This window comes from Sus scrofa, chromosome 18 (genome assembly GCF_054392235.1).
Source record: "Sus scrofa isolate SSC_HxYL_T2T_F1_AM1 chromosome 18, Sscrofa_HxYL_maternal_Yorkshire_Landrace_v2.0, whole genome shotgun sequence".
In the NCBI taxonomy this organism is placed as follows: Eukaryota; Metazoa; Chordata; class Mammalia; order Artiodactyla; family Suidae; genus Sus; species Sus scrofa.
In genome coordinates this window covers 15,572,010-15,584,425 of record NC_139400.1, presented here as the reverse complement: position 1 = coordinate 15,584,425, position 12,416 = coordinate 15,572,010, and the positions used below count along the sequence as shown (strand labels likewise).

At 44.7% G+C, this 12,416-nt stretch overlaps 1 protein-coding gene across 2 annotated transcripts in view; it reads right to left on the bottom strand.

Annotated features, from left to right (window-relative positions):
• TCAF2 (TRPM8 channel associated factor 2) overlaps positions 1-8,302 on the bottom strand; it is a 91,588-nt gene extending 83,286 nt beyond the window's left edge. For both annotated transcript variants that reach the window (XM_085005189.1, XM_085005190.1), the window contains exon 1: positions 8,165-8,302. The gene's annotated coding sequence lies outside the window, so the exon portion shown is untranslated. The remainder of the gene's footprint in view (positions 1-8,164) is intronic.
• Positions 8,303-12,416: the final 4,114 nt, after the last annotated feature.

Below are 12,416 nucleotides of genomic sequence, written 5' to 3'. Positions count from 1 at the left end.
AGCTACAGCTGCTGGCCTACACCACAGTAACACAGGATCTGAGCCTTAAAAAGACAAAAGAGGAGGATGGGATTGAGATGGCAGAATAGAAGGACTGGAGCTCAACTTCTCTCCTAAAAACAACAAAATTCACAACCAAAGGCTGAGCAATCTTCAACCAAATGAACTAGAAACCTTCAAAAAGATATCCTACTCCAGAAGACAAAGAGGAGGCCACATCAAGAGGTAGGAGGAGTGATTACGCAATATAAGCAACCCCATACCTCCCGGGTGGGAAGCCCCACAGACTGGAAACTAACTGGTTCACAGAGACTCACCTACAGGAGAGAGAGCTCCAAGCCAAACATCAAACTCCCATGTGCGAGGACCTGGCACTGGGAGAAAGAGCCCCTGGAGCATCTGGCATTGAAGGCCAGTGGGGCTTGTGCGCAGGAGGGACTGGGGGAAACGGAGACCCCATTCCTAAAAGGCACACACAGAATTTCAAGTGCAGGGGGTCCCAGGGCAAAGCAAAGTCTCCATAGGAATCTGTGTGAAACCTGACTACAGTTCTTGGAGGACCTCCTAGGAGAACGGGGGTGAATGTGGCTTGCTGTGAGGGAAGGACATTGAAAGCAAAGCTCTCCAGAATAGTCAGCAGCATGCCTTTCTCTGGAGGGGGCCATTTTTGGAAAATATGGCCCCACCAATCAGGCAGCAGCTGAGAAGCCCCAGGGCAAACAACAACCCAGGTGGGATCACAGACCCACTCCTCAGTAAACAGGCTGCCTAAAGACCCCTCAGGCACACAGCCACCTCTAATCCCATCCAGAGACTAAGCCCCACCCACCAGAGGGATAAGAATCAGCTCCACCTGCCAGGGGGCAGGCATCAGCCCTCCCATCAGGAAGCCTTCAGCAAGCCCCCCATACTGACTTCAGCCACAAGGGGGGCAGACACCAGAAGGAAAAGAAGCTACAACCCTATTATCTGTAAAAGGTCAACACACCAAAAACCTATAAAAATGAAAAGACAGAGAACTATAATTCAGACAAGGAAGAAAGAAAAAACCCCGGAAAATCAGCTAAGTGATCAGGAGATTTTCAGCCACCAGGAAAAAGACTTTAGACTGGTGATGCTGAAGATGATGCAAGGCATTAGCAATAAACTGGAGGCAAAGGTGGATAACTTACAGGAAACACTAAGCAAAGAGATACAAGAGATAAAACTTAAACGAGAAGACATGCAAAATACAATAACTGAAATAAACTCACTAGAAGCAGCTAACGGCAGAATACAAGAGGCAGAAGAATGAATAAGCAATGTGGAGGACAGATTAGTGGAAATCATGGATGCAGAACAGAAAAGAGAGAAATGATTGAAAACAAATGAAGAGAGTCACAGAGAACTCTGGGACACTGTTAAATGTACCAACATCCGTATTATAGGGGTGCCAGAAGGAGAAGAGAGACAGAAGGGGACAGAAAAAATATTCCAAGAGATAACAGCCAAAAATTTCCCTAACAGGGGAAAGGAATCACTCACTCAAATCCAGGAAGCACAGTGAGTACCATATAAAATAAAACCCAGGGCAAACACCCCTGAGGAACACCCCAAGACACATATTAATCAAACTGACCAAAATTAAAGACAAAGAGAAAATCTTGAAAGCAGCTAGGGAAAAGAAACAAATAACATACAAGGGAACCACAATAAGGTTATCGGCAGATTTTTCAGCTGAAACTCTGCAGGCCAGAAGGGAGTGGCATGAGATACTTAACGTGATGAAAGGAAAAAACCTCCAACCAAGATTACTCTACCCAGCAAGGCTCTCATTCAGATTTGAAGGAGAAATCAAAACCTTCACAGATAAGCAAAAGCTAAGAGAATTCAGCAACAGGAAACAGCCTTACAACAAATACTAAAGGAACTTCTCTAGGCAGAAAAGAAAAGACAGCAACAAGAAACAAAAATACCACAAATGACAAGGCTCACCAGTAAAGGTATATATACAGTAAAAATACAAAATCATTCATGCACAATTATGCCACCAAAACCAGAAATCATGAGAAGAGGAGGGTACAAATGCAGGACACTGGAGATGAATTTGCAATTAAGAGACCAACAACTTAAAACAATCTCATATATATATATAGACTCTTATATCGATACATCAGAATAACTGCAAACCAAAAATCTATAGTTGATACACAAGCAAATAAGAAAAATCAATGCAAATACACTAAAGATAGTCATCAAACCAGAAGAGGAGAGAACAAGAGAAGAAAAAAGAGCAACAAAAATCCAAAGCAACTAATAAAATGGCAATAAGAACATACATATCAATAATTACTTTAAATGCGAATGGACTAAACGCCCCACCCAAAAGACATAGACTGGCGGAATGGATACAAAAACAAGATCCATATATATATATATATATATATATATATATATATATGCTGTCTTCAAGAGACCCACTTCACTTCTAGGGACACATACAAACTGAAAGTGAGAGGATGGAAGAAAATACTCCATGCCGACGGGAATCAAAAGAAAGCTGAAGTTGCAATACTCATATCGGACAAAATAGACTTTAAAATGAAGGCTATTTTAAGGGACAAAGAAGGTCATTATGTAATGATCATAGGATCAATCCAAGAAGAAGATATAACAATTTTAAATATCTACACACTCAATATAGGTTCACCACAATATACAAAGCAACTGCTAACAACCTTAAAAGGACAGATCGACAATAACACAATCATAGTGGGGGACTTTAACACCCCACTTACAGCAATGGACAGATCAACCAGACAGAAAATCAATAAGGAAACACCGGCCCTGAATGATGCATCAGACCAGGTGGACTTCATAGATATTTACAGGACATTCCATCCAAAAGCAGCAAAATACACATTCTTCTCAAGTGCACATGGAACATTCTCTAAGATTGATCACATCCTGGGCTACAAATCCGACCTTGCTAACTTTAAGAAAATTGAAATCATATCAAACATCTTTTCTGACCACAACACTATACGACTGGAAATCAACAAGAAAAAATCTGCAAAAAATACAAACACATGGAGACTCAACAACATGCTGCTAAACAACCAATGGATCACTGAAGAAATCAAAGAGGAAATTAAAAAATACCTAGAAGCAAATGACAACAAAGATACAACACTCCCAAACCTATGGGATGCACCAAAAGCCATTCTAAGAGGAAACATTATAGCAATACAAGCCCACCTCAGGAAACAAGAAAAAGCTCAAATAAACAACCTAACTTTACATCTAAAGCAGCTCTAGAGAGAACAGACAAGACCTAAAGTTAGCAGAAGGAAAGAAATCATAAAGATCAGAGCAGAAATCAATGAAATAGAAACAAAGAAAACCATAGAAAAGATCAATGAAACGAAAAGCTGGTTCTTTGAAAAGATCAACAAAATTGATAAACCCCTAGCCAGACTTATCAAAAGAGAGAGAGAGAGAGAGAGAGAGAGAGAGGACTCAAATCAATAAAATTAGAAATGAAAAAGGAGAAGTAACAATGGACATCACAGAAATACAAAGGATCACAAGAGACTACCATATGCAACTATATGCCAATAAATCGAAAACCTAGAAGAAATGGACAAATTCTTAGAAAAGTACACTCTTCCAAGACAAAACCAAGAGGAAATAGAAAAGATGAATGGACCAATCACAAGAACTGAAATTGAAACGATGATTAAAAAACTTCCAACAAACAAAAGTCCAGGACCAGATGGCTTCACGGGCAAAGTCTATCAAACATTTAAAGAGCTAACACCTATCCTTCTGAAACTCTTTCAAAAAATTGCACAGGAAGGGATACTACCAAACTCAGTCTATGAAGCCACCATCACCCTGATACCAAACCACACAAAGACACCACAAAAAAAACTACAAGCCAATGTCACTGATGAACACAGATGCAAAAATCCTCAACAAAACCACATCCAACAATACATTACAAGGATTGTACATCATGATCAAGTGGGATTTATCCCAGGGATGCAAGGGTTCTTCAATATCCGCAAATCCATCAGTGTGATACACCACATTAACAAACTGAAGAAGAAAAACCATATGAACCTCTCAATAGACGCGGAAAAAGCCTCTGGCAAGATCCAACACCCATTTCTGATAAAAACCCTTCAGAAAGTGGGCGTAGCAGGAACCCACCTCAACATCATAAAGGCCATATATGACAAACTCACAGCAAACATCCTTCTCAATGGTGAAAAGCTGAAAGAATTCCCGCTGAGATCAGGAACAAGACAAGGATGTCCGCTCTCGCCACTACTCTTCAACATAGTTTTGGAAGCCCTAGTCATGGCAATCAGAGAAGGAACAGAAATGAAAGGAATCCAAATTGGAAAGGAAGAAGTAAAACTATCACTATTTGCAGATGACATGATACGATACCTAGAGAACCCTAAAGACTCTACCAGAAAACTCTCAGAGCTCATCCATCAATTTTACACACTCGCAGGATACAAAATTAATACACAGAAATCGATGGCATTTCTATACACTGACAATGAAAGAGCAGCAAGAGAAATTAGGGAAGCAATCGCGTTTACCATCACATCCAAAAGAATAAAATACCCAGGAGTAAATCTACCCAAAGAGACAAAAGACCTGTACTCTGAAAAGTACAAGCCACTGATGAAAGAAATCAAAGATGATACAAATAGATGGAAAGACATACCATGCTTGGGGATTGGAAGAGTTAATATTATCAAAATGACTATACTGCCTAAGGCAATCTACAGATTCAATGCAATCCCTATCAAATTATCAAGGACATGTTTCACAGAACTCAAACGAAATATTTTAAAGTTTGTTTGGAAGCACAAAAGACCCAGAATAGCCAAACACATCCTGAAAAAGAAACATGGAGCTGGAGGAATCAGGCTCCTGGACTTCAGACTATACGACAAAGCAACCGTCATCAACTGTATGGTACTGGCACAAGGACAGACATATAGATCAGTGGAATAGGAGAGAAAGCCCAGAATTCAACCCACGCACCTACAGCCAACTCATCTATGACAACGGAAGCGAGGACATACAATGGAGAAAGGACAGCCTGTTCACTAAGGGGTGCTGGGAAAACTGGACAGCCACATGGAAAAGAATGAAATGAGAACACTCCCTAACACCATACACGAAAGTCAACTCCAAATGGATTAAAGACCTAGATAGAAGACCAGACACTATCAAACTCCTAGAGGAAAACAGAGGCCAAACACTCTCTGACACAAACGACAGCAACATCTTCTCAGATCCACCTCTTAGAGTAATGATGGTAAAAACAAAAACAAACAAATGGGACCTAATCAAACTTCAAAGTTTCTGCACAGCAAAGGAAACCCTAAACAACACAAAAAGACAACCCACAGAAGGGGAGAAAATCTTTGCAAGTCATTCAACTGACAAGGGATTCATCTCCAAAATTTATAAACACCTTCTGCAGCTCCACACCAAAAAACAAACAACCCCATCCAAAAATGGGCAGAAGATCTAAACAGACACTTCTCCAAAGAAGACATGCAGATGGCCAAAAAATACATGAAAAGATGTTCAACATCACGCATTATTAGAGAAATGCAAATCAAAACCACGAAGAGGTACCACTTTACACCAGCCAGAATGGCCAGCATCCACAAGTCTACAAACAATAAGTGCTGGAGAGGTGTGGAGAAAAAGGAACACTAGTACACTGTGGGTGGGATTGTAAATTGGTGCAACCACTCTGGAAAGCAGTATGGAGATGCCTCAGAAAACTAAACATAGAACTACCACTGGACCCAGCAATCCCACTCCTGGGCAGCTATCCAGAGAAAACTATGACTCGCAAAGACACATGTACTCCAATGTTCATTGCAGCACTATTTACAATAGCCAAGACATGGAAACAACCCAAATGTCCATCGACAGAGGAGTGGATCCAGAAGATGTGGTACATATACACAATGGAATATTACTCAGCCATTAAAATGAATGAAATACCAGCATTTTTAGCAACATGGATGGACCTAGAAAATATCATGCTAAGTGAAGTCAGCCATACAATGAGACACCAACATCCAATGCTTTCACTGACATGTGGGATTTGAAAAAAGGACAGACTGAACTTCTTTGCAGAACAGATGCTGACTCACAGACATTGAAAAACTTATGGTCTCCAAAGGAGACAGTTTAGGGGGTGGGGGGATGTGCCTGGGTTATGGGATGGAAATCCTGTGAAATTGTATTGTTACGATCACTATAAAAAAAAATAAAAAGCTTAGTACTTTAAAAAAAAAAAGCAAAGAAAAGGCAAAAAGACAAAAAAAAAAAAAAAAGAAAAGCAAAGAAAGAAATCAGTTCTGGGAGATGAAACGAGTTGGGAATGCTTTCCAATTTATTAGGTCTGCCCAACTAGGGAGGTTCCCACCGCTACTCTGGAGCATTCTGAGGTCCACCAGGCCTTTTAAAATTTAGTGTACCTTAAATTGAGTTCATTATTCCCTTCAGAGCAGCTCCTCTCAAGTGAATTACTTATACGCTAGTCTCCACGTTATGGAAAGAGGTTGTACTATTTTCAAAGATGAAGGAATGCCAATAAACATGCCTTGAGCAGGATGGGGTGTACCATGAGCCCCGAGAAAACCAGCACTTTTCCCTTTGCTGCCCTTTCTAGCGTCCCCAAAGGACCAGAGCCATGTAGTAGGTGCTCTGGGTACCCTGGACCACCTCTGACTTCAGCCACTGCCCTGGAAGACTTTCTGGGCATTGGGAAGCCTTCTCGCCTAAACAGGTGCCCAGCTGCAGCCCTGAAGCTGACACCCAAGTCGGCATCACTGGGTGGAGCCGCTCCCAGGTAAATGCCTACCTAGGACTCCAGGTCCACAAGGCCCACAGCAGTAAACAGCTCAGCGGCAGGCCTTTCCCTGCGGGCTTCCCCTCCTTCCTGGTCTCGTCCCCATATGATTCATCACTCTGCAGTGATGGGCTCAAATAAGCTACCTGCACTTGGTCCTTGTAGGAGGCTTTGCTATGGGGAACAAGCTAAATCGACAGACACCAAACCCTTCACCGCACCTGCCTCAACCCTGTCCTTCCTCCCTCCCGTCTGCACACACCACCAGCCATCTCACTTCATCTTTCACCTGTTTCTCAAGTGTCAGTTCAGCCAAGGCACCTTCACACCCAGATGAACCCAATCCGGTTTCCGTCTCATCTACAATCTTACTCAAGCCATCCCTTTTTTCTCCCCTTCATTTTTGAACGTTTTATACAAGTATAGTTGATTTATAAGATCGTGATAATTTCTGGTCTATAACAAAATTATTCAGTTACACATATACACATATCCATTCTCTTTCAGACTCTTTTCCCACAAAGAATATATTGCAGAATATAGGGTAGAGTTCCCTGTGCTATAACAGCAGGGTTCCGCTGGCCTCAAGCCATCCTACTCAAAGCTCTTCCTAATCAGAACCCTGCATTTTCATCGCCTCCCCCCAGGTAAGAGCTGAGCGTCTCACCCTGGTTAAGCCTCCAGGCTACCCACGGTTTTCTAGACTTTGTACCTTTCACATACTCGATAGCTCCAGGAGGTCTGGTTCCCTGAGCACTGCCCCGTATTTCCTAATACCGCCGCCAGGCAAGTGAATTCACAAAACTCCACAGTCTGCAGCTGAGGGCTGGAGCGTGCGCTGAGGGATCTCGGCTTGCCCCGTTTCCAGTAAGAAAAGCAGAGACAAGTCGCAAGCATGAGGTCAAGCTAACCGCCTCTGAGCAGTCAGGGACATCTGTCACGAATCAGGACTCCCCAGTTTTCCAGGAAAACAACCAAAAGACCCCAGAAGAAGTGTAAAAAGTTCTCACAACTCGGATCCCAACTCTCCGGAACTACGTGCGCGCGCGCGCACAGACCCACCCACGCAATCACTCGTCTGTTCCCAAAGTCTTGACTCCCAAATTCCGAGAGGCGAGAGAAAGTGTATTGAGACAACTGTGGAAACGAAACGAAAACGTAAACCTAAGAACACCCCGACAGCTAAGCGTTCGCCGGCCTGCGTCCGGCGCCTGGCGGCGCACGCTCGGCCCCCACCGCACCCCATCCCGCGGACGCGCTAGCGAAAGCGCTCGGCAAACTCACACTGCGGCGGCCGGGTTGGTGCGCTGCGCGGGCTCGGGCGCTGAGGCCGGTGCGGCGGCTCTGCGAGCGGTCCTGGGGCGCGGCCGGCAAAAGCTGGCGCACAGGGCGGGGAGTCGGGGCCGCGGTCAAGGCCACCTCCCCACGGCCCCACCCGTCCCGCCGCACCTGGGGCGGGGCCCGAAGCGCGCTGGGAGCCGGCGGGGTGCGCAGCCCGCCCCCTGTGGGCGGGGTCCGTCCCCTGTGGGCGGGGTCCGTCCCCTGTGGGCGGGGTCCGTCCGCCCGCTGTGGCGGAGCCAAAGCCCGCTGCCCGACCCTCGGAGGGTTCCGGCGGTGCGACGGGAGCTCGGCGGCATTCGTGTCTGATTTGGTGAGGAGCGCAAGCGCCGCGTCTCCTACACACCAGACTCGGGGAGGACAAATCCCCCGCAGTGACCTACGCCATGGCCGAGGGTCTACTTTGGCCCAGCGTGGAGGCGGGGCCCCTTCGCTGCCGGAACTGCGACCGCCGCGTCGCGCTCGCCCGGCGCCTCCTGCGTTCAGGGGCTGCCCCCTGGTGGTCAGCCCCCGGCCGTGCACCCTGTGCAGGAGTTGATTTATTGGTGGGACGGGGCGCCCAGGGAGCTCAGCGTGAAGAAGTCGGTCTGGGGCCGTAGACTGAGGTGCTGCGCAGTGACAGGCAGGGAAGGAAACGTGCGTGTTACAGCACCAGACACGTCCATTGCAGCCAAGCTTTGGAGTGGCTGCCGCTTGAATTTCTACCTGAGAGGGGTGAGAAGGTCAAAATCAAGGTTAGCGTATTAGATTACTAGGAATCTGATTTTGAACAGCTTTGCGCAGCAGATGCGCTATTTTTATTTTTGTGGAGGTTTTTTTTTTTGGGGGGGAGGACAGGAAGCAGGAAGGGGTAGGAAAGTGAACGCTATAACTTGAGAGTGATTACGAGAAGGGAGCTTCAGATCCCTATAGCACCCTCCCTCCACCCTGTGGTGCTACCACTGGTTCTACCTGTAAATCTTCTCACTGTTGATAAAGTGACCGGATGTGTCCGTTTTTCTTAAATATTTATGACTGTCTCTTCGTTTTGTTTTCTTTGTTTGTTTTTTGCTTTTTGGGGCCTCACCCCCAACATATGGACGTTCCCAGGCTAGGGATGGAATCACAGTTACAGCTGCCAGCCTACACCACAGCCACAGACAGCAACGTGGGATCCGAGCCGCCTTTGCGACCTACGCCACAGCTTAGGGCAATGTGTGAGCCCAACTGGACCCACTGAGTGAGGCCAGGGATGGAAACTGTGAGGACACAGGGAGGTGACCGGCCCAAGCCACCGAGAGAGGCTTCTGGGAAGCCAAACCGTGCTGGCACCTTGATATTGTTCTTCCAGCCTCCAGAACCATGACAAAGTACATTTCTATTCTTTAAGCCAAAGACAGCTCACAATTATCTAATCAGTCTAACTGCCATTTGTAGCAACACGGATGGGTCTATCCTTAGAAACTGTCATACTAAGGCTGTGAAAGACAAACGCCATATGATATCACCTATATGTGGAATCTGAAGAAAGAATACAAATTAACTTATCTGCAGAATAAAAATAGACTCTCGGGGGAGTTCCCGTGGTGGCGCAGTGGTTAACCAATCCAACTAGGAACCATGAGGTTGCGGGTTCCATCCCTGGCCTTGCTCAGTGGGTTGGGGATCCGGCGTTGCCATGAGCTGTGGTGTAGGTCGCAGAGGCGGCTTGGATCCCGCGTTGCTGTGGCTGTGGTGTAGGCCGGCGGCTACAGCTCCAATTAGACCCCTAGCCTGGGAACCTCCATATGCCACAGGTGCGGCCCTAGAAAAGGCAAAAAAAGACAGAAAAAAAAAAAGGAAAAAAAAAAAAAGAAATAGACTCACAGACTTTGAAAAACTTATGGTTACCAAAAGGGACAGGTTGTGGGTGAACTTGGGTATTGGGACTGGCATATGCACCCTGAGGTATACGGAGTGACTGGCTAATGGAGACCTGCTGTCTAGCGCAGAGAACTCTACCCAGTATTCCACGATAATCTAGGTGGCAAAAGAATCCGAGAGAGAATGGATATGTGTATACGTAACACTGAATCACTTTGTTGCATAGCAGAAATGTTCACAACCTTGCAAATCAACTAGACTTCGACAAAACAAAACAAAAAATAAAAAGTGTTGGTTAGTGTATGAAGTATTATCTCATTTTTTTCTGAGCGCAATGCCAATTTTCTTTTTTTTAAAATGAGTTTTATTTTTTCCCCTCATAGCTGGCTTACGTGTTCTGCTGATTTTCTACTGTACAGCAAGGTGACCCAGTCACACGTACATGTATACATTCTTTTTCTGACATTATCATGTTCCATCATAAGTGACTAGATACAGTTCCTAGCACTAAACAGCAGGTGTTATCTCATTAACATAGAAAAATATTTTATATAGACACACAGCTTCTATGTGTATGTGTTTGTGTGCATGTCTGTGTGCGTTTCTTTGTGTGTCTGTGTGTGTGTGTGTGTGAAGAACTCGATGACCGTGGTTCCCTCTGACGAGTGATTCCAGGGTGTCTGGGGATGCAAGACACTTTTCCTTTTCATCGACTGCAGTTCTTTTTTTCAGTATAACTTTCTTTTTTTGTTTCAATTTTATTGAGGTGTAAATGATATATAGGACTATGTAAGTTCAAGGCGTGGAGCATAATGATTTGACTTACATATATCATGAAACGATTATCACAGTAAGTTTTGTGAAGATCCATCCTCTTATATAAATACAATATTTTTTTTTGTCTTTTTGCCATTTCTAGGGCTGCACCCTCGGCATATGGGAGGTTCCCAGGCTAGGGTCCAATCGGAGCTCTAGCTGACGGTCTACGCCAGAGCCACAGCAACGCAGGATCTGAGCCGCGTCTGCGACCTACACCACAGCTCACGGCAACGCCGGATCCTTAACCCACGGAGCAAGGCCAGGGATCGAACCTGCAACCTCTTGGTTCCTGGTCGGATTCGTGAACCACTGAGCCACGATGGGAACTCCAAATACAATATTAAAGAAATAGAAAAAGGGGGTTGTGTGATGAGAACTGTTAGGACCGACCACTTTCCTGTATAAGGTACAGCATGAGAGGTCATGTTTTGCATTCCATCTCTAGAGCTTATTGTCTCATAAGTGGACATTTGTACCTTTTAAGTAGCTTCATCCCATTCCCCACACTGCAACCCTGCACCTCTCACACCCACAAATTTGATAGGCTTTTCTGTGAGTTTTGCTTGGTTTTGAAGCATGATTGACCTGCAGCACTCTGTTCATTCCCGTTATGCACATAGTGATTCGATGTCTCTACACAGTTACAAATGATCACGGGGACATTACGTAATTCTGGCTCTTTTCCACACTTTACGTTTCGTATCTGTGACTGATTTTATTTTATTTATCTGGACGTTTGTACCTCTTAATCTCCTTCACCTATTTTTCTCCTCCTCCCCCACCTCCCCTCTGGCAACCTCCTGTTTATTCTCTGTATCGATGACTCTGTTTCTGTTCAGTTATGTTTGGCCATTTTGGATTCTACGTATAAGTAAAATCAAACAGTATTTTTCTTTCTTGTCTGATTGATTTCAGTGAGCATAATACCGTCTAGGTCCATCCATGTTGTCACAAATGACAAGATGTTATTCTTTTGTGTGGCTATTATTACATCGTATGAGTGTAAAAAATGAATGTATAAATAATACATCTTTATCATTATCTGTTGAAGTGGATAATGGTATTATGGATCTGTTTCCCTCTCTGGGAAAGCAGACAGCCTCGTCTAGGAAATGGCATATGGGGCACAGTGCCCTCGGCTCTGGCCACCATGTGCTCTAGGGGTGTCCTCTAAATGGGTTAGAGGAGTCCTATTGTGGTAGCCTGACTACTGCAGTGCTGTATTGCATGCTGGTGGGTATGCAGTCTGGTTGGTTACCAGGCGCTGCCCTGGGCAGAGGCAGCTGGCTGCTGTGAGGTTCGGGGGAAATGAAGCCATTTCCAGTTCCAAGGATAGATATAAATGAGTTTAAGCCAAGCATGCTAATCCATACCCTTTGCATTGCAACAACTTGTTCTTTTGGGGTTGCAAATAATAAATATGCATAAATAATACTTAATTGTCTAGCATATGCAGGAAGCATATAAAAATCAGGATTGTTGTTGTTACCAGTGGTACATCAGTCCATTTTTATATTTCTAGAGAAAAAAGTCTGCA